The sequence below is a fragment of the Salvelinus alpinus genome, chromosome 28 (genome assembly GCF_045679555.1).
Source record: "Salvelinus alpinus chromosome 28, SLU_Salpinus.1, whole genome shotgun sequence".
NCBI lineage: Eukaryota > Metazoa > Chordata > Actinopteri > Salmoniformes > Salmonidae > Salvelinus > Salvelinus alpinus.
Window position 1 is genome coordinate 13,137,699 of NC_092113.1, and position 25,723 is coordinate 13,163,421.

A 25,723-nucleotide genomic window follows, 5' to 3' on the forward strand; every position below is an offset into this window, starting at 1 on the left:
TTGCACTTTTATAGGGATTCCATTGTTTACCTTATACTCAACATTTGAAAAATCTTATAGCAGATTTTAGGCAAAAAAAAAAAAAAAAAGATTTAAGATTGTGGGACTGACCTAGAAGAGAGTAATCGATCACAATATTTTTTTCATCCCCTCAATTTTCCTCTGAGGATATCAGGAAAAATGTGAGATAACCGTGTCGAAAATCAATGCTCCACTTGCATAGAAAAACTTGAATCTCCCTGGCTGAGCACAGGCTAAATGAGGCAAGTTGGGAAAATAAAGCCACCCAACATCCCTCTAATTTTGTCTGATAGTCGCTTCCCAGACGAACTGGTCTCTTAACAGCTTTTTATTCCACATAACATATCCTCACTTCATGAGGTATACTGTACTTTGATGTGCGTGGGTCCAGTTTGTTGTGTGTTTGTGTGTGTGTGTGTGTGTGTGTGTGTGTGTGTGTGTGTGTGTGTGTGTGTGTGTGTGTGTGTGTGTGTGTGTGTGTGTGTGTGTGTGTGTGTGTGTGTGTGTGTGTGTGTGTGTGTGTGTGTGTGTGTGTGTGTGTGTGTGTGTGTGTGTGTGTGTGAAATAATAATAATTGGGTGGATGCTTATATTTGTCCTATTCACCAGTGTTGGGGAAGCTACTCTGAAAATACAGTCTACCAAGCTCCAATGACTTCACACTGGAAGAAGTTAAGCTATACACTAAAGAAACCCTTAAGAAACATATAGTTTACTTAACTAAAGTTACTTTGAAAAAGTTCACTACCAAACTACTTCATGAAAAATGATCATATCTAAATCTGAAATGTCATAAAATACAAATTGCAATAACAGATTACTCAGAAGTAGTCAGAAGGTAACAGATTGTGTGATTTATATGTCATAACTTTTTTATAAACATGTTTCAAATTAGCATTATGCAGGTCTGATGACAAAAAAGAAATGAAATTCTTGCCTACTTCACACATATTTTATTTTTGCAAAAAAAGTAGTGTGTAGTTTCAGTAGTTAGCTTCATGGCTAAAAGGTAAAAACAAACAAACAAATGAACTACTGAAAACAACCGCTAACAATGCAGTTCACCACTCCACAAACACTGTATTTCACACATGTACAAGTGTTTGCTCGGGGATTCGACCTAGCAACCTTTCGGTTACTGGCCCAATGTTCTAGGCCATTGTTGCCCAATCTTGGTCCTTGAGTACACTCTATAGTACACATTTTTAGTGTAACTCTGGACAAGGACACCTGGTTAAACTTGTCAACTAATCATCAAGCCCTCAATGAGTTGAATGAGGTGCGTTTGTCAAGGGCTACAACAAAACTGTGTACTGTTGGGGGTACTGGACGACCAGGTTTGGGGAACACTGCTCTAGGTTACCTACTGCCCTGTGTGTGTGTACGCTGCTGACCACAAATTACAACTTCTTAAATGTAATATCATTCATTACTATTCATTAATGATTCTAGCAGGACGTTGTAATACATACACACATGATTAGATAGAGGACATTTGGAACCTCTGGTCAAAAGTAATACATTGCACCACAAGACATCACAATAGCTGTAAAACCTTCTATCCAAGTTATTTCAGCAGAGTCATCTACACACTGTACGGCCTCAATGCTGCACAAGGTGTTGAATGTGAGAAACAATTTTATGAGAAATGATGTTATGATGTTATGATTCATGAGAATTGTGGTTGACACTTACTGGCAAATGGTAACCGGTGTGTGTGTGCATGCGTGTGCGTGTGTGTGTTTTATTGCCGGTTCTTACATGGGACCTTGGCGATTCCATGCAAGGACAGCCCAAAAAGATTTTTGGTATCTCATGTTGTTTTGGTGATTTTCACTTAGAAACTTAATTGGGAGGAAGGATGTTTGACATGCTTTTTACATTTGTATCACAAACAATCTTTGAGAAAAAGGAGGATAATGACACCAAGATGTTGTCTGTACCCAGTACGGTTCATGGATTGTAGGGTTTTACAGGAGGCATGTATAGGTCTAAAAAAGGCCTCAAAAATGGCCCTTTTCATCACAATTCCCTCCCGCCAAAAATGTGTGATACAAATGTAAGAAGCATGTCAAACATTCTTCCTACCAATGAAGTTAATATGTGAGAATTGCCAGAACAATCTGAGATACCCAAAATATTTTCAGGCTGTCCTGGCGTGGAATCTACCACCTTCTCTTTCACACCACCCACGTCGAAATGTCAATCATGATGGCAGTTTAGCCAGGCTTTTGACAATCGGTTTGCAAGTGTAAAGCTTCATGGATGATATGGTTGCAATACAAGCCAAGCTGACTTGTAACAAGTTGAGCTAAAATATATTGTAGTATTGAACTTAATGTTATCAAGCCAGCACAGCAGAAACAGTGACTGACTGACTCCACACATCACTGAGAATTCTATGTGGAAACAAACAAGCTGACATCCGCAAGGGAAACACCAGTACCTCTTTCACATCCCTGCTTGCCAATTACAGCTTGCATGATTCCTCCCCTAAATGAAGAATTAGCTGAGATGAAAAATGCTTCTTGGCGTGTTGAGAGAATTCATTAGACAGCGAACAAATGAAAATATAATTAATTTGCGTTTTAATCCACTGCTAAACAGAGAGGAATAAAGTGCGCTCACAGACATAATTTGGCATTTGATATATGTCGACAGGAATAGAGGGAGGAAATTGTGTCACAATTAGGGGGCTCAATAAGCATTCATACACACTACGTAGACATTTGAGCAGGATGACACTTGTACAGTAAGCAATGAATATCAAGGCTGGGTTTAGATCCTTTCTTTGATGGTTGCATGTATAAAGCCTTCGTAAATACGTCAAAATAATAATAACACATTCATGAAGGTTTAAGTAACATTCATAAAGACCATCATAGTGCACAATGCATCTCATATACAGTACATATATACACACTGAGTTTACAATATTGAGCTGCACCCCATTTTGTCTTCAGAACAGTCTTAATTCATCGGGGCATGGAATCTACAAGGTGTCGAAACCGTTCCACAGGGATGCTGGCCCATGTTGACTCCAATTCTTCCCACAATTGTGTCAAGTTGGCTGGATGTCATTTGGGTGGTGGACCATTCTTGATACACACAGGAAACTGTTGAGCGTGAAAAACCCAGCAGCATTGCAGTTCTTGGCACACTCAAACCGGTGTGCCTGGCATCTACTACCATGCCCTGTTCAAAGGCACTTCAATCTGTTGTTTTGCCCATTCACCCTCTGAATGGCATACATACACAATCCATGTCTAAGTTGTCTCAAGGCTTAAAAATCCTTATTTTACCTGTCTCCTCCCCTTCATCTACACTGATTGAAGTGGATTTAACAAATGACATCAGTAAAAGATCATTGCTTTCACCTGGATTCACCTGGTCAGTCTATGTCATGGAAAGAGCATGTGTTCCTAATGTTTTGTTCACTCAGTACAGTATATTCGGAAAGTATTCAGACCTCTTGACTTTTTCCACATTTTGTTACGTTACAGCCTTATTCTAAAATGTATTGAATTGTTTTTTACCCCATCAATCTCCCATTATTCTCTGCAGATCCTCTCAAGCTCTGTCAGGTTGGTTGGGGAGTATTGGTACACAGCTATTTTCAGGTCTCTCAAGAGATGTTCGATCGGGTTCAAGTCCGGGCTCTGGCTGGGCCACTCAAGGACATTCAGAGACGTGTCCCGAAGCCACTCCTGCCTTGTCTTGGCTGTGTGCTTAGGGTCATTGTTCTGTTGGAAGGTGAACCTTCACCCCAGTCTGAGCACTCTTTTTTTAATAGATTTTTTATACATTTCTAAAAACCTTTTTTCGCTTTGACATTATGGGGTATTGTGTTTACAAAATGTGGAAAAAGTCTAGAGGTCTGAATACTTTCCGAATGCACTGTACACTATATATACGAAGGTATGTGGACACATCTTCAAATTAGGGGATTTGGCTATTTCAGCCACACCCATTGCTGACAGGTGTATGAAATCGAGCACACGGCCATGACCATGCAATGTCCATAGACAAATATGGGCAGTAGAATGGCCTTATTGAAGAGCTCAGTAATGTTCATCGTGGCACCGTCATAGGATGCAACCTTACCAACAAGTCAGTTCGTCAAATTTCTGCCCTGCTAGAGCTGCCCCGGTCAACTGTAAGTGCTGTTATTGTGAAGTGGAAACGTTTAGGAGCAACAACGGCTCAGTCACGAAGTGGTAGGCAACACAATCTTACAGAACGGGACTGCTGAGTGCTGAAGCGGTTAGCGCATAAAAATCGCCTGTCCTCGTTTGCAACACTCACTACCGAGTTCCAAACTGCCCCTGGAAGCAACGTCAGCACAATAACTGTTTGTCAGGAGCTTCATGAAATGGGTTGCTATGGGCCGAGCAGCCGCACACAAGCCTAAGATCACCATGCGCAATGCCAATTGTCGGCTGAAGTGGTGTAAATCTTGCCGCCATTGGACTCTGGAGCACTGGAATGCTGGCCTTCTAGGCAGAGTTCCTCTGTCCAGTGTCTGTGTTCTTTTGCCCATCTTAATCTTTTATTTTTATTGGCCAGTTTGAGATATAGCTTTTTCTTTGCAACTTTGCCTAGAAGGCCAGCATCCGGAGTCGCCTCTTCACTGTTGACGTTGAGACTGGTGTTTTGCGGGTACCATTTTAATGAAGCTGCCAGTTGAGGACTTGTGAGGCGTCTTTTTCTCAAACTAGACACTCTATTGTATTTGTCCTCTTGCTCAGCTGTGCACCGGGCCTCCCACTCCTCTTTCTATTCTGGTTAGAGACAGTTTGCGCTGTTCTGTGAAGGGAGTAGTACACAGCGTTGTATGAGATCTTCAGTTTCATGGTAATTTCTCACATGGAATAGCCTTCTGTTCTCAGAACAAGAATAGACTGACGAGTTTCAGAAGAAAGTTCTTCGTTTCTGGCCATTTTGAGCCTGTAATCGAACCCACAAATGCTGATGCTCCAGATACTCAACTAGTCTAAAGAAGGCCTGTTTTATTGCTTCTTTAATCAGTACAACAGTTTTCAGCTGTGCTAACATAATGGCAAACATGTTTTCTAATGATCAATTAGCCTTTTAAAGGGATAAACTTGGATTAACTAACACAATGTGCCATTGGAACACAGGAGTGATGGTTGCTGATAATGGGCCTCTGTACACATATGCACTGTAGATATTCCATAAAAAGCTGCCGTTTCCAGCTACAATAGTCATTTACAACATTAACAATGTCTACACTGTATTTCTGATCAATTTGATGTTATTTTAATGGACAAAAATTTTGCTTTTCTTTCAAAAACAAATACATTTGTAAGTGACTCCTAACTTTTGATCGGTAGTGTACGTATCTACGGGGTACATATGTACCTCAATTAACTCGTACTTCTGCCATCAACTCAGTACTGGTACCCCATGTATAGAGCCAAGTTATCATTACTCATTGTGTATTTATTCATTCTGTTATTATCTTTCTATTATTTTTCTCTCTGCATTGTTGGAACGGGCCCGTAAGTAAGCATTTCATTGTTAGTCTACACCTGTTGTTCACATTGCATCTGACAAGTACAATTTGATTTGAAATTACATAGTACTACAGCTGAAACAGAGCTGTACTTTAAATTTGCAGAAATGTACCCTTACTCAAACCAAACAGTTATCATCAGCTTCCTTTAAATGAATGACTTAATATGCAGGATTGCACAACACAATTAGATAAACTATTTTTTTAAGGTAACTTAGACTGTACTCTAACAAAAAATATGGAATACCAGTGAAATAACATTACCTTAAGCTTGGTGCAATGCATGCATAATAGATTGTTGATTTCACTGTGCATATGGTAGGAGTTGGATTAGCTTCAAAGTGCACAAAATTTGCATGATTCGATTTGAGGGATTCTGGAATTACAGAAAACACCACTACCACCTCCCATTCACTGTGCTACAGAACGGTTTCACATTCCCACAGATGGTGGAAAGCACTGTGGAAATATTGCCATTTAGATACAAAAGAGTAAACACATTAAATATAAGCACATAGGGGATTTTAACCACATTTGTCATTTGTTCTAAGAAGGGCAAAGTATGTTTTTAAACCAAATATTTAAATCCTATTTGGTAAAAGTAACTTTAAAATTAAAGGTCTAATGCAGAATTTTTTCCTCAATATCAAATCCTTTCTGGGTAAGAATTAAGTACCTTACTGTGATTGTATTCAAATAAAATGGTCAATATTAACAAAAATAGCTTCTTAGTACAGAGCAATTTCTCAAGCGTTAATTTGGCTAAGACTGTCTGGGAGTGGGGAGTGAAACTGAAAATTAGCTGTTATTGGCAGAGAGGTTTGGAACTCTTTTTCTTATTGGTCTATTAACTAATTTACAGCATGGTGATGTCACTAGGCAGGCTAAAACATCCTACTAAAACAGGTGCACATTTTAGGCAATCTTTTCAGACAGCTCTTACACTAAAAGGGCATTATCATAATTTTCACAATTTCACAGTATTATTCCAACCTCATAGGAAAATCACAATTTTGACTGCACAGGGCTTTAAGTATTGCCAATTTTATTAACATTTGTTTTTAGAGAATATGAATTAGAGTAGAATGCCACAGTAATAATGATCAATGCTTTTGGTCACTCAGTCCTACAATTACATACTTTTCACGTAAATTATGCATTGATGTCAATGAGAGATTTACACAAAAACTCAGGGTAGCCTGCGCACCCAGATCTCAAGTTTGGATTCCATCTTTAGAGAACCCATTGCATCAGATGTATACTGTATGTTTACATCAAATTGTAATTTTGCTCATAAGTGTTATGACACCTAAGATGTGTCATTCAAAGCAAAAGCTGCTGAACCTTCATTCCCGTTTGTTCCAAACAACGGAATAACTAGCATTTCCTAGCATGTTCCCGAAAGGTCTTGTCCCTCTCTATCACAGTCAATGTACTGTTTGTTAATATGATATGGTGTCTAAATAAGTGTGATGACCATTCAAGCATTGCTTGACTTACAGTGCAACTAAGTCACAAGACTTAACTGTGATTAAAGTGATTAAAGAAAAGTAAATGGCAGAAATTCATTTTTATCACATTTTCATGAACGCAAACGGTTTGCTCCTTTCCGTGTGACTATTGTCACCCTCATCTTTTGGTTCCATTGTGATCTAGACTTGGGTGAAGGCATATGTCTCTGCAATGGGATTTTCACAGCAGTGTGTACACATACTTTCATGCAAATGTCATGCCCGTCAATTCAGAGCTGTCCCTCTTCTCAATGGATAACCAGATTATAATTTAGATCAGGTCACCCATCTGTTTGCACACTCCCACACAGAGCGCTGTGTATGGAGAAGTAGTGCCACCTCATAATTTGCCCAACATCCACCCCAAACAATATGAGAGAACAGCAGTCAAAAGGTTTCTTATGCCTGCCTCTCATGGTTATGCTTTTCATTTACGTACATTTGTTGTTGTTTCTTTCCAATATGAATGGATTTGTCGCTGAGATGACACCCTGAAAATGATACAAGCTCGCAAAAAAAAATTCTAAAGAAACCATGATAGCCTAAATCCATTTTGTCTTTCCAAATCAATTTCGTTTTCGAGATGGATGATGTGCAGCTGTATTCTATGCAGTGTTTGACTGAAAAGTATCATATTTTCAAAACGTGTCAAAATCAACAAAGGACTATAGAAAGGACAATATAAAGATAAGGAATAGGGATTACATACAGATGGAGGATCTTAATTTGAGCCAGTTTGTTACAGCAGGAAATCCTGCAGCAACAGGAAATGTGAATTATTATGTGGATTATAATTATTGTAAATGTTTCATTAGAGCACATCAAGTCTGAAATTCTAAGTCGAAATTAGAATCCTTTTTAAAACTAAAATACACTACAAGTTTGCATTTCAGAAGAGTGATAAAATTAAGATCCTACATCTGTAGGTATGCTGTCAAAGGACAAAACAATGCTTGTAATTCTGCCTTTGCATTGACTACCAGGGTGCAAAGGTGATGCTAGCATCTTGAGTTTGCCATTGGTAACACAGCCTATTGAAAACTGTGTAAGCTGTTTCCTTACTTGAGCAATGGACACGTCCAAGCAATGGAGGTGATGGAGGATCCGAGTTGTGTGAATCATGGATAAATCAGAACGTTGGATATACTTTACAAGTCCAGACCCATACATTTCCAAGTAGAGCTCCTGAAAATGTCAGTTCAATTCATTTGAGGAAATGTGGCCAGTGGTTGCACGTTCAGATTGATTGTTTTGATGAAGGAGATATTCTTATGTCTTCTCTGTTTGCTTTTCTCCAAAATGATTTCAGATTAAAGGTATTTGAAATGTAATTCAATGCAATTTATCTCAAAATTGGGTCTGTCTTATAGAGACTGAAGAAATCAAAGTGAGGCAAACTGGCATGCCGCTGGGGTTTAAACCCTGAAGTAATACTAATCAGCAGTATGTTATCGTGGTTGAATCTTGTGAGTGTGTATCTGGCCCACAGGTCTTGTGATGTTCCAGTCCAAGTATGTCCGGTGTCTTTTAAATCAGCTGATGATCAGGTGCTTTGTAAATATTTTTAAGGGTGAGGGTTTCCCTCTGTGACAGAGGCATTCATCCTCCTACCTTGGGACTTCTATCTCTCTCTCTCTCTCTCATTCTCTCGTTCTCGCTCTCTTTCTCTCGTTCTCTCTGTCTCGTTCTCTCTCTGTCTTTCTTTCTCTCGCTCTCGCTCTCTCTCTCTCATTAATTGACATTGCAACAGCCTTGGTAACTAATGAACAGAACATGCTGTATATTCCATGGTCTCCTCACACATATTGTCAGACCTGGCTTCTCATACCATAATTGAATGTATTCTAATGACTGCTGGCCTTACATGAATAATGCAGTTGCACATTGCTGAATCAGAACAGATTAATTTCCATAATAAATGCCCTTAATGAAATACAAGCAATTAAAATAAAAGCCCTATCAAATAGTGCCTGACTGTCAGTCAACACAGTGGCATGTAACTGAAAATGTCCCCTTTCTTTGCTCTCGGGTTCGCTCTGTAATACGAACCCATTTAGAAACAGATCAGGTAGCCAGAGCCCACGGGACATAGATTATACTTAATCAACTAATTGACACAACAAAGACCTTTTCTAATGTGTGTGTTCAATAAAAAGCTTATGCAGAATGTAATAATGTCTGGGCATCTTGTGTTAATGCTGAATTATTCAAGAGGAAGACTTGTATGTCCAACTATCCAGAATTTGGCATTTGAGTGTTGTTGATCTTTGGTATTGCTGAAAGAAAGAACTCTTATGGTGGCAAGGGTAAAGGCAACTAATATCCAGAACTATTGTACAATACAATACATATGTAATGATGTGTTGAAAGGTGTGTCCGCACATTGATTGACAAATCAAAACATGACTGCGGATGACTTTATTTGGATAGTAGTCTATATATGATCTCTAGATAATCAAAATATCAACCACCATAGTTATATCAACTTAAAGGGACATTACACTTCAAAATAAAACATTTGCCAGCCTTTTTCTATACCTCATGTAGTCTAATATCTTCTTGAGAATACAGGGGGTGCTATTTTCCCATTAGCATAATTTGCTCTACAGATTAAACTGCCTCTTATTCAATTATTGCTCTTACTATATGCATATAAATAATACCATTGGAAAGAAAACAATCTCTAGTTTCTAAAACCGTTTCAATTTTGTCTCTGAGTGATACAGAAGTCATTTGACAGTTTTGTGGTGTTCCGTTGTCTGATTTTATTTACGTTTGAGAGATCCGTGCCACTCGACCAGTACCTGTGCTAAATGGAGTGGGAAAGGAACAATTCTGAACGGAACCAACGACTCATCTTGACAAAGGACACTTTGATCAACATTCTGATGAAAGATCAGCCATAGTAAGACCCAATTTACGATGTTATATCATATCTGTTGTGCATGTGAACTGGCCGTGGGCGCCTAGCCGAATCTGCCTGGTATAGCTATGCTAATTTAGCGCTACATTTTGTTTTCGTTATAAAACATTTAATAAATCTGAAATATTGTTTGGATTCACCAGATGTTGGGCTTTCAATATCTGTACGCTGTGTATTTTTCTGAAATGTTTTAAGATGAGTAATTCGTTATATGACGTTGGTCTCTGTAATTGTTCTGGCTGGGTCAGCACTATTTCAGATTGCAGCTGCAATGTAGAACTGTGATTTATACCTGAAAAATGCACATTTTTCCCAAAAAAAACTATGCTATACCATAAATATGTTATCAGACTGTCATCTTATGAAGTTGTTTCTTGGTTAGTGGCTATATATATTTTTATTTAGTCGAATTAGTGATAGCTACTGACGCAGGAAAAACTGTTGGGAGTAAAAAAATCGTGTCCTTTGCTAACGTGGTTAGCTAATAGATTTACATATTGTGTCTTCCCTGTAAAACATTTTAAAAATCTGAAATGGTGGCTTTATTCACAAGACCTGTATCTTTCATCTGGTGTCTTGGACTTGTGATTTAATGATATTTAGATGCTACAAGTTACTTGTGACGCTATGCTAGCTATGCTACTCAGTGGGGGGGTGGTGGGGGGTGCTCCCGGATCAGGGTTGGTGACTCGTGAGAAGATATCAAGATAAAATCTACATCCCATTCAATCGATTGTGTAGATCCAGCTATGTGCCTCAGCCCCAAATGAATTGAAAGGATACGTGCCATATAAGGTGCTTATCTTTTCCATTCATTTAGAATTGTGGCATACAGTTGGATCTACAAAACACACTCGGACGTGGATTTATCTCGACAAGAGACCGCATTCGAGATTTTGGAGTGCAATGTCCCTTTAAACTGGAGTGATGTGCAAAAAATACAACATGTTCAGACAGGCTTGACTGTCCTAGTCTAGAATGACCATGTGATCATTCATTTAGCTTCCCAGAGAACTATTCGCAAACACAGTACCGGCTACAATTCTACTATGTCATTCTACACAACAAAGCAACATAGAAATTGAATATGAATAAAATTGAACGGATTATTGAATGGTGTGTGCAGTATTCACGATCTCTAAAAAGTAGAGATGACATTTAATTCACCAAAGCTTGTCAGTGATGAAGGGAAGAAAAGAAGGGATGGAGATAGATAGAGAAAGGAGGGGATATTATACCTCCTTTATTTGACATTGACAAACTCACAGCCTGGAGGAGTAACCATCCTTAGTGCTCGTCCTACTGTATAGAATGGGGAGGGACTATAGCCTAATGTAGCTACAGGTAATCATTGTTGCCCTACAGATGAACTAATTGGCAATAATTGAGTTAAGGTGGAAAACAAATGATGTCATGAGTGCACGAAGTGGAAGGAGCCAACTGATTTATTTTCAAAACAATATACCATGCCAGATCAAATCAGCTTTATGAGTGGTTTAGGTGGGTGGGGATAACACCACAGTCTTAGTTCAGTTCACTAGAATGGGATTCAAACCAGACTGATGGTGTGTCAATGATGATACCAAAATGGCATCACAACAAGACTGTCATAACTAGTGACTTTTGGTAATTGGACATTAACTGTGTTTGAACTGAGGGCTGAGTTACAGTATCTCAATACACGAGGCAAGTGCACCGTGTAATCTGGACTGGACCCAACATTTTGATCCAAGTAGTACACTGTCATGAGATGTTATGATATATGTCATGTTACTCTTGTTAAAGCATTTTCTGTGGTTATACCATATTTTGTAATGTAGAATAACTGTAGAAAAGGCTCTAATTATTCTTATACTTTTTAGGGAAACTGTCACTTAAATTGCACTTTTTGGTTAACTTTCTCTAACTGTAGGCACCTGTGAGCCATAGAGATGTATAGAGATCGCAAGTATCAGTCCTTAATGGTGCTGCCCATGTTAAGAGAGGCTTTTGGACACCTGCAACCAATTCCCTTATTAAATACCTGAGTTCCCTTTGTCTTTTAGTTCAGTACCAAACAACCCATGCCGTTCTCCAGCATATATCCCTTTTATTTGTATTATCTGTGCATCCAATATCCAACCGCACACTTATGGAAATGAAATGAGTAATTGAAAGGATAAAAGCTAAATCTCTCTCAACTGAAACCCCAAGTCTCTCTCCCTATCCTTGTCCTCTAACAGGGACACCTGCACCTGTATCAGCTTCTACCTCACCCAGTACATTCAGAATAAGCAGCCTGCCTTAACAATTAACAGTGATCTCTAAGGTCACACTTTCCATTTTTCTTCTCTGCATTCTCAATCTGATAGACTACTAGCCACAATATGGCAGTAAACAGTCCCTGTAATTGTTGATGAAAACAGTTCATGACTAATACCATTTCCTGTACAGAAGCTGCATAAATGACTCATTGTGAGAAGACCATTATAAACGGGCTGAAGGGCATTTGGAGCTGTTGACATTCAACTGTTAGATATTGATTCACATTTAGATTTAGAAAAAGAGTAGCATGATGAAAGTAACAAAAGTTCTATTGGCTCTTGTCCTTTTTATGGCAAACAACTTCACAAAAACGACTAATTGCGCTCAGATGAAAGTGGCCATAATTAATCCCCCCCCCCCCATAATGGCACAGATGCCTCCATTTCAAAGAGAGGCTGCAACTTCAGATGAAATTTACTTGATTAAGTGTAAGTGGAGCGAGTGCGTGTGTGTGTGTGTGTGTGTGTGTGTGTGTGTGTGTGTGTGTGTGTGTGTGTGTGTGTGTGTGTGTGTGTGTGTGTGTGTGTGTGTGTGTGTGTGTGTGTGTGTGTGTGTGTGTGTGTGTGTGTGTGTGTGTGTGTGTGTGTGTGTGTGTGTGTGTGTGCAAATAGTCACTCAGTATTTCTCATTGTTAAATATCAGGGCCTTCAAATTAAATCAGATTGCCATTACTATTGGAATTACTCTTAGCTGAATTCAAATCGATTGAGAAGCCCACGCTATGGTCTGCTATACAATTCAACTGTTGGACGAGATGGGTCCCATTATGTCTGGCGAAAACCAAGCACTGCATTCCACAATAAGAATCTCATACCAATGGTCAAGCATGGTGGTGGTAGTGTGATGGTTTGGGGATGCTTTGCTGCCTCAGGAGCTGGACGACTTGCCATAATAGAAGGAACCATGAATTATGTTCTTTATCAGAGAATTCTACAGGAGAATGTCAGGCCATCCGTCTGTGAGCTGAAGCGCAGCTGGGTCATGCAGCAAGACAATGATCCAAAACACACAATCAAGTCTACATGAAAATGGTTAAAAAGCAACACATTTGAAGTTTTGGAATGGCCTAGTCAATGTCCAGACCTAATCCCAATTGAGATGGACTTCCGGGTTGGAGCGAGCGGTCGCATTCGCGCTTTGGTCCGCAGGTAGTATAACTTTTCATTACATTTCATTATAGTACAACGGTTTGATTTGTCTAATCTTAGCAATTTCTTCTTAGCTAGCTACATAGCCGTCTTTGTATCAAAGATAGTTGCGTAATTATCGTATTTCGTCGTCCTAACGCAGTCTACACTGCTATCTGCCCAGCAGCTAGCCAGCTAGCAAACGTCCACCGTCTACCGAATAGCAGCACTGTAGCAACTATTACACTCAACTGAACGACTTGATTAGTGTAGTGTTAGCTAGCTACATAGTTGTCTTTGCTGTCTTCGTATCCAAGATAATTGTGTAGTTTAGAGTGTGTAGTTTTAGAGTGATTATCTTAATTTACCGAGGTTAGCTAGCCAGCTATTTGTCGTCCTTAACGTAGGAGACACTGCTAGCTAGCCAACAGCTAGCCAACGTCTACCGAATAGAACTTCCGCACTCAACAACCCGGTCGCATTCCGCTTCGCTCCACAGGTAGTATCACATTTTCATTTCATTTCATTACAGTACAACGGTTTGATTTGTTTGATCGTAGCTAGCTACACAGCTAGCTACATAGCCGTCTTTGTATCAAAGATAATTGTGTAGTCTAGAGCGATTTTCTAGGTTAGCTAGCCAGCTACTGTCGTTCTTTTAACGCAACGTAACGTAATCAACACTGCTAGCTAGCCAGCTAGCCCCCGAATAGCAGCACTGTAGAAACTATTACACTCAACGGAACGACTTGATTAGTGTAGTGTCAACAACGCAGCCACTGCCAGCTAGCCTACAAAGTCAACAACGCAGCCACTGCCAGCTAGCCTACTTCAGCAGTACTGTATCATCTTAATCATTTTAGTCAATAAGATTCTTGCTACGTAAGCTTAACTTTCTGAACATTCGAGACGCGTAGTCCACTTGTCATTCCAATCTCCTTTGCATTAGCGTAGTCTCTTCTGTAGCCTGTCAACTATGTGTCTGTCTATCCCTGTTCTCTCCTCTCTGCACAGACCATACAAACGCTCCACACCGCGTGGCCGCGGCCACCCTAATCTGGTGGTCCCAGCGCGCACGACCCACGTGGAGTTCCAGGTCTCCGGTAGCCTCTGGAACTGCCGATCTGCGGCCAACAAGGCAGAGTTCATCTCAGCCTATGCCTCCCTCCAGTCCCTCGACTTCTTGGCACTGACGGAAACATGGATCACCACAGATAACACTGCTACTCCTACTGCTCTCTCTTCGTCCGCCCACGTGTTCTCGCACACCCCGAGAGCTTCTGGTCAGCGGGGTGGTGGCACCGGGATCCTCATCTCTCCCAAGTGGTCATTCTCTCTTTCTCCCCTTACCCATCTGTCTATCGCCTCCTTTGAATTCCATGCTGTCACAGTTACCAGCCCTTTCAAGCTTAACATCCTTATCATTTATCGCCCTCCAGGTTCCCTCGGAGTGTTCATCAATGAGCTTGATGCCTTGATAAGCTCCTTTCCTGAGGACGGCTCACCTCTCACAGTTCTGGGCGACTTTAACCTCCCCACGTCTACCTTTGACTCATTCCTCTCTGCCTCCTTCTTTCCACTCCTCTCCTCTTTTGACCTCACCCTCTCACCTTCCCCCCCTACTCACAAGGCAGGCAATACGCTCGACCTCATCTTTACTAGATGCTGTTCTTCCACTAACCTCATTGCAACTCCCCTCCAAGTCTCCGACCACTACCTTGTATCCTTTTCCCTCTCGCTCTCATCCAACACTTCCCACACTGCCCCTACTCGGATGGTATCGCGCCGTCCCAACCTTCGCTCTCTCTCCCCCGCTACCCTCTCCTCTTCCATCCTATCATCTCTTCCCTCTGCTCAAACCTTCTCCAACCTATCTCCTGATTCTGCCTCCTCAACCCTCCTCTCCTCCCTTTCTGCATCCTTTGACTCTCTATGTCCCCTATCCTCCAGGCCGGCTCGGTCCTCCCCTCCCGCTCCGTGGCTCGACGACTCATTGTGAGCTCACAGAACAGGGCTCCGGGCAGCCGAGCGGAAATGGAGGAAAACTCGCCTCCCTGCGGACCTGGCATCCTTTCACTCCCTCCTCTCTACATTTTCCTCTTCTGTCTCTGCTGCTAAAGCCACTTTCTACCACTCTAAATTCCAAGCATCTGCCTCTAACCCTAGGAAGCTCTTTGCCACCTTCTCCTCCCTCCTGAATCCTCCTCCCCCCCCCCCCCTCCTCCCTCTCTGCAGATGACTTCGTCAACCATTTTGAAAAGAAGGTCGACGACATCCGATCCTCGTTTGCTAAGTCAAACGACACCGCTGGTTCTGCTCACACTGCCCTACCCTGTGCTCTGACCTCTTTCTCCCCTCTCTCTCCAGATGAAATCTCGCGTCTTGTGACGGCCGGCCGCCCAACAACCTGCCCGCTTGACCCTATCCCCTCCTCTCTTCTCCAGACCATTTCCGGAGACCTTCTTCCTTACCTCACCTCGCTCATCAACTCATCCCTGACCGCTGGCTACGTCCCTTCCGTCTTCAAGAGAGCGAGAGTTGCACCCCTTCTGAAAAAACCTACACTCGATCCCTCCGATGTCAACAACTACAGACCAGTATCCCTTCTTTCTTTTCTCTCCAAAACTCTTGAATGTGCCGTCCTTGGCCAGCTCTCCCGCTATCTCTCTCAGAATGACCTTCTTGATCCAAATCAGTCAGGTTTCAAGACTAGTCATTCAACTGAGACTGCTCTTCTCTGTATCACGGAGGCGCTCCGCACTGCTAAAGCTAACTCTCTCTCCTCTGCTCTCATCCTTCTAGACCTATCGGCTGCCTTCGATACTGTGAACCATCAGATCCTCCTCTCCACCCTCTCCGAGTTGGGCATCTCCGGCGCGGCCCACGCTTGGATTGCGTCCTACCTGACAGGTCGCTCCTACCAGGTGGCGTGGCGAGAATCTGTCTCCTCACCACGTGCTCTCACCACTGGTGTCCCCCAGGGCTCTGTTCTAGGCCCTCTCCTATTCTCGCTATACACCAAGTCACTTGGCTCTGTCATAACCTCACATGGTCTCTCCTATCATTGCTATGCAGACGACACACAACTAATCTTCTCCTTTCCCCCTTCTGATGACCAGGTGGCGAATCGCATCTCTGCATGTCTGGCAGACATATCAGTGTGGATGACGGATCACCACCTCAAGCTGAACCTCGGCAAGACGGAGCTGCTCTTCCTCCCGGGGAAGGACTGCCCGTTCCATGATCTCGCCATCACGGTTGACAACTCCATTGTGTCCTCCTCCCAGAGCGCTAAGAACCTTGGCGTGATCCTGGACAACACCCTGTCGTTCTCAACTAACATCAAGGCGGTGGCCCGTCCCTGTAGGTTCATGCTCTACAACATCCGCAGAGTACGACCCTGCCTCACACAGGAAGCGGCGCAGGTCCTAATCCAGGCACTTGTCATCTCCCGTCTGGATTACTGCAACTCGCTGTTGGCTGGGCTCCCTGCCTGTGCCATTAAACCCCTACAACTCATCCAGAACGCCGCAGCCCGTCTGGTGTTCAACCTTCCCAAGTTCTCTCACGTCACCCCGCTCCTCCGCTCTCTCCACTGGCTTCCAGTTGAAGCTCGCATCCGCTACAAGACCATGGTGCTTGCCTACGGAGCTGTGAGGGGAACGGCACCTCAGTACCTCCAGGCTCTGATCAGGCCCTACACCCAAACAAGGGCACTGCGTTCATCCACCTCTGGCCTGCTCGCCTCCCTACCACTGAGGAAGTACAGTTCCCGCTCAGCCCAGTCAAAACTGTTCGCTGCTCTGGCCCCCCAATGGTGGAACAAACTCCCTCACGACGCCAGGACAGCGGAGTCAATCACCACCTTCCGGAGACACCTGAAACCCCACCTCTTTAAGGAATACCTAGGATAGGATAAAGTAATCCTTCTCACCCCCCCCCCCCCCCCCCTTAAAGATTTAGATGCACTATTGTAAAGTGGCTGTTCCACTGGATGTCATAAGGTGAATGCACCAATTTGTAAGTCGCTCTGGATAAGAGCGTCTGCTAAATGACTTAAATGTAATGTAAATGAGATGTTGTGGCAAGACTTGAAACGAGCAGTTCATGCTTGAAAACCCACAAATATCGCTGAGTTAAAGCATTTCTACATGGAAGAGTGGGCCAAAATTCCTCCACAGCGATGTGAGAGACTGATCAACAACTACAGGAAGCATTTGGTTGGAGTCCTTGCAGCTAAAGGTGGCACAATCAGTTGAGTGTAAGGGGGCAATTACTTTTTCACACAGGGTAATTGGGTGTTGTATAACTGTGTTAATTCATTAAATATAATAAGAATACATTTTTTGTGTTATTTGTAAACTCAGGTTCCCTTTATCTAATATTATGTTTTGGTTGAAGATCTGATAACATTCAGTATCAAAAATATGCACAATAGAGAAAATCAGAAAGAGGGCAAATACTTTTTCACGGTACTGTACACTAAGTAATTCAATGACAATTTACTTGTCATTGTCAAGGATTGTGATTTTCCCTGTCAAGTATTTTTTATAGCAGGCCTTGTGTTCCCAGGTGACAGCACATCTGGATGACATTAAAATAGAAGCTTGCATCATGGGAAAGTGTCCCATTTATAGTCTATGGCATCACATGGTGTCACATAGATAAGACATGACAAGGTTACAATATTTTCCATCTTTGTGTATCTGAGAATCTCTTATGCGCCACTTCTCTTCAAATGAGAACAGACCATGAAATGAATTACAGCTGTGGAGTTTGGAGTTTAGAGTACATTTTGTCATCAGCTAGGAAGAACTTGACATTGGCAAATGTGCCAAAGGAAACAGAAACCATTTTAAACATGTATTTTAGTCAAATACTGTGTTATTAAACCAGGCAGCTAAAGTGGTGCTGCCTCACTGGATATCAAATGAAACACTGAGAACATGTTCTTGCCTTCAGTTCTTGCTAATTCTTAATTGTGTCTTACATGCATGATAACATCACATTCATTTACCTGTTCATGTTTTTGCATTTAAGAAAGAACAGAACACACAAATAGATAGAAACATTGTGTGATTCAGTTGTGGTTTGCAACAGTGTTTTATATAGCTCGTACCATTCTACCAGTTCAACACTTGGCCTCTATTCTTGTGTTTTCTTTATGGGGCAAAGCATGGTGGGAAAAGGAGCAGCCAAAGTACTGATTACTTGTTGTGGTAAGCGTTTCTATTGTTCCCTGGAACCCAATTATAGAACAAAGGCATGTCTATTGAAAGCGTTTGAGCTCAGGAAATAGTACAACGCAAAGAAGCACAATGTTAATGTGTGCTGCACTTTCAATTGTACAGCCTGCATATACACACACACCTTACATTTATATAATATGCAAGTGCATATTGTGTATGTTTGCACTTTTGAAATACCTTTGGGGAAATTCATTTTCTGTGTCACTGTGAGCGGAAATGCATAGCTTTAGATACATAAATCATGCGTTTTAGTCCCAAATATAGCCAACATTTGCTGTTAAATTTATAGGCTGTTTAACTTCTTATGGCTGACCGGGATCGATATGACAACAGCCAGTGAAAGTGCAGGGCGCCAAATTCAAACAACAGGAATCTCATAATTAAAATTCCTCAAACATATATCTTATATCATTTTAAAGGTAATCTTGTTGTTAATCCCACCAAAGTGTCAGATTTCAAATATGCTTTTCAGCGAAAGCACTACAAACGATTATGTTAGGTCACCACCAAACCACAATAAGCACAACCATTTTTCCAGCGAAATATAGCAGTCACAAAAAGCAGAAATAGAGATAAAATTAATCACTAACCTTTGATTATCTTCATCAGATGACACTCATATGACTTCATGTTACACAATATATGCATGTTTTGTTTGATAAAGTTCATATTTATATAAAAAAAATCTGAGTTTACATTGGCGCGTTACATTCACTAGTTCCAAAAACATCAAGTGATTTTGCATAGCCACATCGTTTCAACAGAAATACTCATCATAAATGTAGATGATAATACAAGTTATACACATGGAATTATAGATAGACCTCTCCTTAATGCAACCGCTGTGTCAGATTTCAAAAAACTTTACGGAAAAAGCCACCCATGCAATTATCTGAGACGGCGCTCAGAAATATAATAAAATTAGCCGCCATTTTGGAGTCAACAGAAACCAGAAAATACATGATAAATGTTTCCTTACCTTTGATGAACTTCATCAGAATGCAGTCCTAGGAATCCCAGGTCCACAATAAATGCTTGATTTGTTCGATGTCCGTTATTTATGTCCAATTAGCTACTTTGGTTAGCGCGTTTGGTAAACAATTCCAAAGTCACAAAGCGCGTCCACTATAACGTGAAGAAATGTCCAAAAGTTCCGTAACAATCAGTAGAAACATGTCAAACGATGTACTGAATCAATCTTTAGAATGTTGTTAACATACATCTTGAATAACGTTCCAACCGGAGAATTAGATTGACTTCAGATGAGCGGTGGAACGGAGGTCCTCCTCATGTGAATGCGCATGGTGAAAGCATGGTCAGCTCGTGGCAGTGGTGACTAATTCCTGTCTCCTTCGGCCCCCTTCACATTAGAGTCATCAGACAAAGTTCTATTGACTGTTGACATCTAGTGGAAGCCGTAGGAAGTGAAAACTCATCAATATCTCGCTGTAATTTCAATGAGAGCTTGGTTGAAAATCTGCCACCTCAGAAAAAATCCAAACAGGAAGTGGAACTTCTCAGGTTTCTGCCTGCCATATGAGTTCTGTTATACTCACAGCCATAATTCAAACAGTTTTAGAAAATTCAGAGTGTTTTCTACCCAATACCAATAATAATATGCATATATTAGCAACTGGGATTGAGGAGCAGGCAGTTTACTATGGGCACCTCTGTGCACCTTTCATCCAAGCTACTCAATACTGCCGCTGCAGCCATAAGAAGTTAACGATGTAAACAGATTATTTTGGTTTTGTTTAGTTGACTGTTCCAATAGAAATTGGCCTTCTCTGATATACACTGTCGATAAAGGGATAGTTTAGCAAAATTATATCTTTAGATATTTGCTTCCTTACCATGAAAGCAGTCTATGGACAAGGAGTGACTGCAATCTACAATTAGATTTTGTTAATAAACTAGCCACTATCAACAAACACTAATATTAGCATTTTGGGACCAAAACCCCATTTAAGTCAATCTCCCCCATTTAGCATGTTTAAAATGTAATTCCCAAATCATCCCAAAATAATTTAAAACCAAGTCATGACCAACACAATCCATTTAAGAAATGATCCTAGTTCAACACTCCTACTCTGATACTCTTTGTGAATACATGCCCTGGCGTAGCCTTTGGTGTCATTCCACAGAATTAAAGAAACACTTGATCATTCGTACTGGATGTGGTTCATTTCCAGTCGAATTGGACCAATTTCAAAGTTTTCTCTCTGAAAAATGTAGTTAATTTAATCTGATTGTCATAAGGTTCCATGACTTTGTCCACACAGGGCATCTGAACACACAAAATAAATGTTGATGATTTTCATTACATTTTGGGTGTTTTATTTAACTTTGGTGCACCTGTGGTGTTCCCGGTCAAAAATTACCGGTCATTAGAAATGAATGGGTGAGACTACAATTAGTGTATAAAATTGAGTTCAGGCACATGCCCATTCATCAGCTGGACACACTTCCTCTCCCAGACCCCCACATGTATGGGTGTTTAAGCACACACACACACACACACACACACACACACACACACACACACACACACACACACACACACACACACACACACACACACACACACACACACACACACACACACACACACACACACACACACACACACACACACACACACACACACACACACACACACACACACACACACACACCTCACTCCTCTTCTTGGCTTCCATGGCAACCACCACGGGAACCTTTCCCCAATAGAATCTTTCCCCAACGGGAACCATACCTGTTGGCATTCTCACAAACAATTGCAGCATTGTTTCAATAATATCTAGAACTTTTCTCGCAACTCTGGTATATAAAGCTTTTTTGAGGCCTTGATCACAATTCATTCTGTGGCAGCACAATGACCAAACAATATACTGTATGTTAGGCTCTTGAACATATCTTTGATCATGACACTGGTGAGGAGGAGAGAGTCCTTATTACACTTTGACACAAAGTAGTCTGTGATAAATAGCACAATATGTTTCATCTGAGTATTTGTTATAGTCAAAATAATCTATATATTATGCTTTTTTTACAAAAAAAAAAGTTGTATGAGCTCAGGTCAATGAGACCTACAGGCCATAAATAGCAAATAGAAGTTCAAAACTAATAACTTAAGTTGATAAAAAGACCTAACACCACATTAGGTGATAATATACAGTGGGGAGAACAAGTATTTGATACACTGCCGATTTTGCAGGTTTTCCTACTTACAAAGCATGTAGAGGTCTGTCATTTTTATCATAGGTACACTTCAACTGTGAGAGACGGAATCTAAAACAAAAATCCAGAAAATCACATTGTATGATTTTTAAGTAATTAATTTGCATTTTATTGCATGACATAAGTATTTGATCACCTACCAACCAGTAAGAATTCCGGCTCTCACAGACCTGTTAGTTTTTCTTTAAGAAGCCCTCCTGTTCTCCACTCATTACCTGTATTAACTGCACCTGTTTGAACTCGTTACCTGTATAAAAGACACCTGTCCACACACTCAATCAAACAGACTCCAACCTCTCCACAATGGCCAAGACCAGAGAGCTGTGTAAGGACATCAGGGATAAATTGTAGACCTGTACAAGGCTGGGATGGGCTACAGGACAATAGCCAAGCAGCTTGGTGAGAAGGCAACAACTGTTGGCACAATTATTAGAAAATGGAAGAAGTTCAAGATGACGGTCAATCACCCTCGGTCTGGGGCTCCATGCAAGATCTCACCTCGTGGGGCATCAATGATCATGAGGAATGTGAGGGATCAGCCCAGAACTACACGGCAGGACCTGGTCAATGACCTGAAGAGAGCTGGGACCACAGTCTCAAAGAAAACCATTAGTAACACACTACGCCGTCATGGATTAAAATCCTGCAGCGCACGCAAGGTCCCCCTGCTCAAGCCAGCGCATGTCCAGGCCCGTCTGAAGTTTGCCAATGACCATCTGGATGATCCAGAGGAGGAATGGGAGAAGGTCATGTGGTCTGATGAGACAAAAATAGAGCTTTTTGCTCTAAACTCCACTCGCCGTGTTTGGAGGAATAGAAGGATGAGTACAACCCCAAGAACACCATCCCAACCGTGAAGCATGGAGGTGGAAACATCATTCTTTGGGGATGCTTTTCTGCAAAGGGGACAGGACGACTGCACCGTATTGAGGGGAGGATGGATGGGGCCATGTATCGCGAGATCTTGACCAACAACCTCCTTCCCTCAGTAAGAGCATTGAAGATGGGTCGTGGCTGGGTCTTCCAGCATGACAACGACCCGAAACACACAGCCAGGGCAACTAAGGAGTGGCTCCGTAAGAAGCATCTCAAGGTCCTGGAGTGGCCTAGCCAGTCTCCAGACCTGAACCCAATATAAAATCTTTGGAGGGAGCTGAAAGTCCGTATTGCCCAGCGACAGCCCCGAAACCTGAAGGATCTTCAGAAGGTCTGTATGGAGGAGTGGGCCAAAATCCCTGCTGCAGTGTGTGCAAACCTGGTCAAGAACTACAGGAAACGTATGATCTCTGTAATTGCAAACTAAGGTTTCTGTACCAAATATTCAGTTCTGCTTTTCTGATGTATCAAATACTTATGTCATGCAATAAAATGCAAATTAATTACTTAAAAATCATACAATGTGATTTTCTGGATTTTTGTTTTAGATTCCTTCTCTCACAGTTGAAGTGTACCTATGATAAAAATTACAGACCTCTACATGCTTTGTAAGTAGGAAAACCTGCAAAATTGTCAGTGTATCAAATACTTGTTCTCCCCACTGTATGTATTGCTATGGATATGTAATCAGCTATAATGGGGGCGGACATTTTGGACCGGGAACACATAATTAATTAACATGAAATGAACACAACAGGGGGGTTAAGCAATCCCTATCTATTCAACATGAATACAGATATACAGCGCATTCAGAAATTATTCAGACCCCTTCCCTTTCTCCATATTTTGTTACATTACAGCCTCATTCTAAAATTGATTAAATAAAAATAAAAATCATTATCAATCTACACACAATACCCCATAACGACAAAGTTGGCAGCCATTGTTACCATTAATGCTAGTTAGTGCTAGTTTGACCACCAGAGGGAATCTTTGAGAAGCATTTGATAGCCTTCAATAGTGGCTGTACTAGATAATTTAAAACCTTGTTTTGTAAGAACATAGGATATGGGATTGATTTTAAGAAATTTTGCTTAATTAATTTGATTAATATTATGGTGTTTCTATTCCAAGAAAAACTAAACCCTCAGGGTTTCAGTTAGAATGGAACGGAAAATATGGCACTGTACAACGTGACGGTCGGGAGTAGGCTACAGTACTAAGAGCATAAAGTTTCCACACCCTAATTGTAGTCTAATCAATACCCAAACGGAGATTCAGTGAAAATAAAAATCTCATTGATTTATCAAGATCAGTCCCCATGCTTGTCTCAGAGCAGCGCAAAACGGTGCTGAAATAGTTGACCACAGGCTATTGCTTCAAATCCTATTGCTTTTACCTTCAATATGCTTTTTAAATAAATAAGACCAACACCACTTTTAACAGCACATTACTCAACACTAGTGAGACTCATCTCGCCTACGAAAGGCCTACAGTATATTACGTGACTCTCCGCCAATAATTACATTTAGAGGATTGGGGAATTCTAAATGAATATCTAAGGGTCATTTTTTGTTAGGGCAAATCTGATATGTGAGAATGTCTAAGGGGCTTTTATATCATTCTAAATTAATTAATAATAATAATAATCGCTTTGTTAAAAAGAATACACAAAAAAAACTGTAGCCTAATGTATTTATTTTACTTTTATTATAGTATATAGGCCTAAATCAGGGATTGGCAACTCCAGTCCTCAGGGGCCTGATTGGTGTCACACTTTTCCCCCAGCTAACACACTTGACTAATAATCAACTAATCATGATCTTCAGTTTAGAATGAAATTAGTTCAATCAGCTGTGTTTGCTAGGGATGAGAAAAAAGTGTTACACTACTCCGGCCCCCGAGGACTGGAGTTGCCCATCCCTGGCCAAAATCATAATAATATTGCAGGATAATTCAAAATTTTTATGACATGCCTGGTTTATTCCGTCTCCACAACAAATATTAGCCTACCATTTATCTATTGCTTGTTTAATAGCCAAGCGTGCTCGAAAGTAAGTAGGCCGGTAGTGTCACACCCTGATCTGTTTCACCTGTCTTTGTGATTGTCTCCACCCCCCTCAAGGTGTCGCCATCTTCCCCATTATCCCCTGTGTATTTATACCTGTGTTCTCTGTTTGTCTGTTGCCAGATCGTCTTGTTTATGAAGTCAACCAGCATTTTTGTATTCAGCACCTGCTTTTCCCCAGTCTCCCCTTTTCTCGTCCTCCTGGTTTTGAGTCTTGCCTGTCCTGACCCTGTACCCGCCCGCCTGACCACTCTGCCTGCCTGCTGTCCTGTACCTTTGCCCCTTTTGCTGTAATAAACATTGTTACTTCGACACGGTCTGCATCTGGGTCTTATCTTGATTCCTGATAGTACGAACTGGCCATGACTAACCCAGCAGACCCGGGCCAGCTGCGCAATGCCATCTCCACCCAGGGAGCCACCATCGGCATGCACGAGGAATTGCTTCGTGGCCTTGTGGAGGGGGTCCAAACATTGGCTGAACGCCATGATCGGGCATTGGACAGTTTGCTGGAGCAATTCCAAGGATTGTCTGGGAGACAGCCAACCACGGTGGTAATCCCACAGCGACTCAGCTGCTGGCAGCGCCGTCTCATCGGTCACCCCGCCTTCTCAAGAGCCCCGCTTAACACCTCTGGAACGCTTCAATGGAGAGCTGAGCACCTGTCGGGCGTTCCTAGCTCAGTGTGTCCTTGTCTTCGAGCTTCAGCCCTTCTCCTTCCCATCGGATCGCTCCAAGATAGCTTACCTCATCACGCTGATGTCCCAGAGGGCTCTCACCTGGGCTACTGCCATGTGGGAACAACAGCCGGCCATATGCTCTAGTCTGGAGGGGTTCGTGGGAGAAGTGAGGAAGGTCTTTGATGCCCC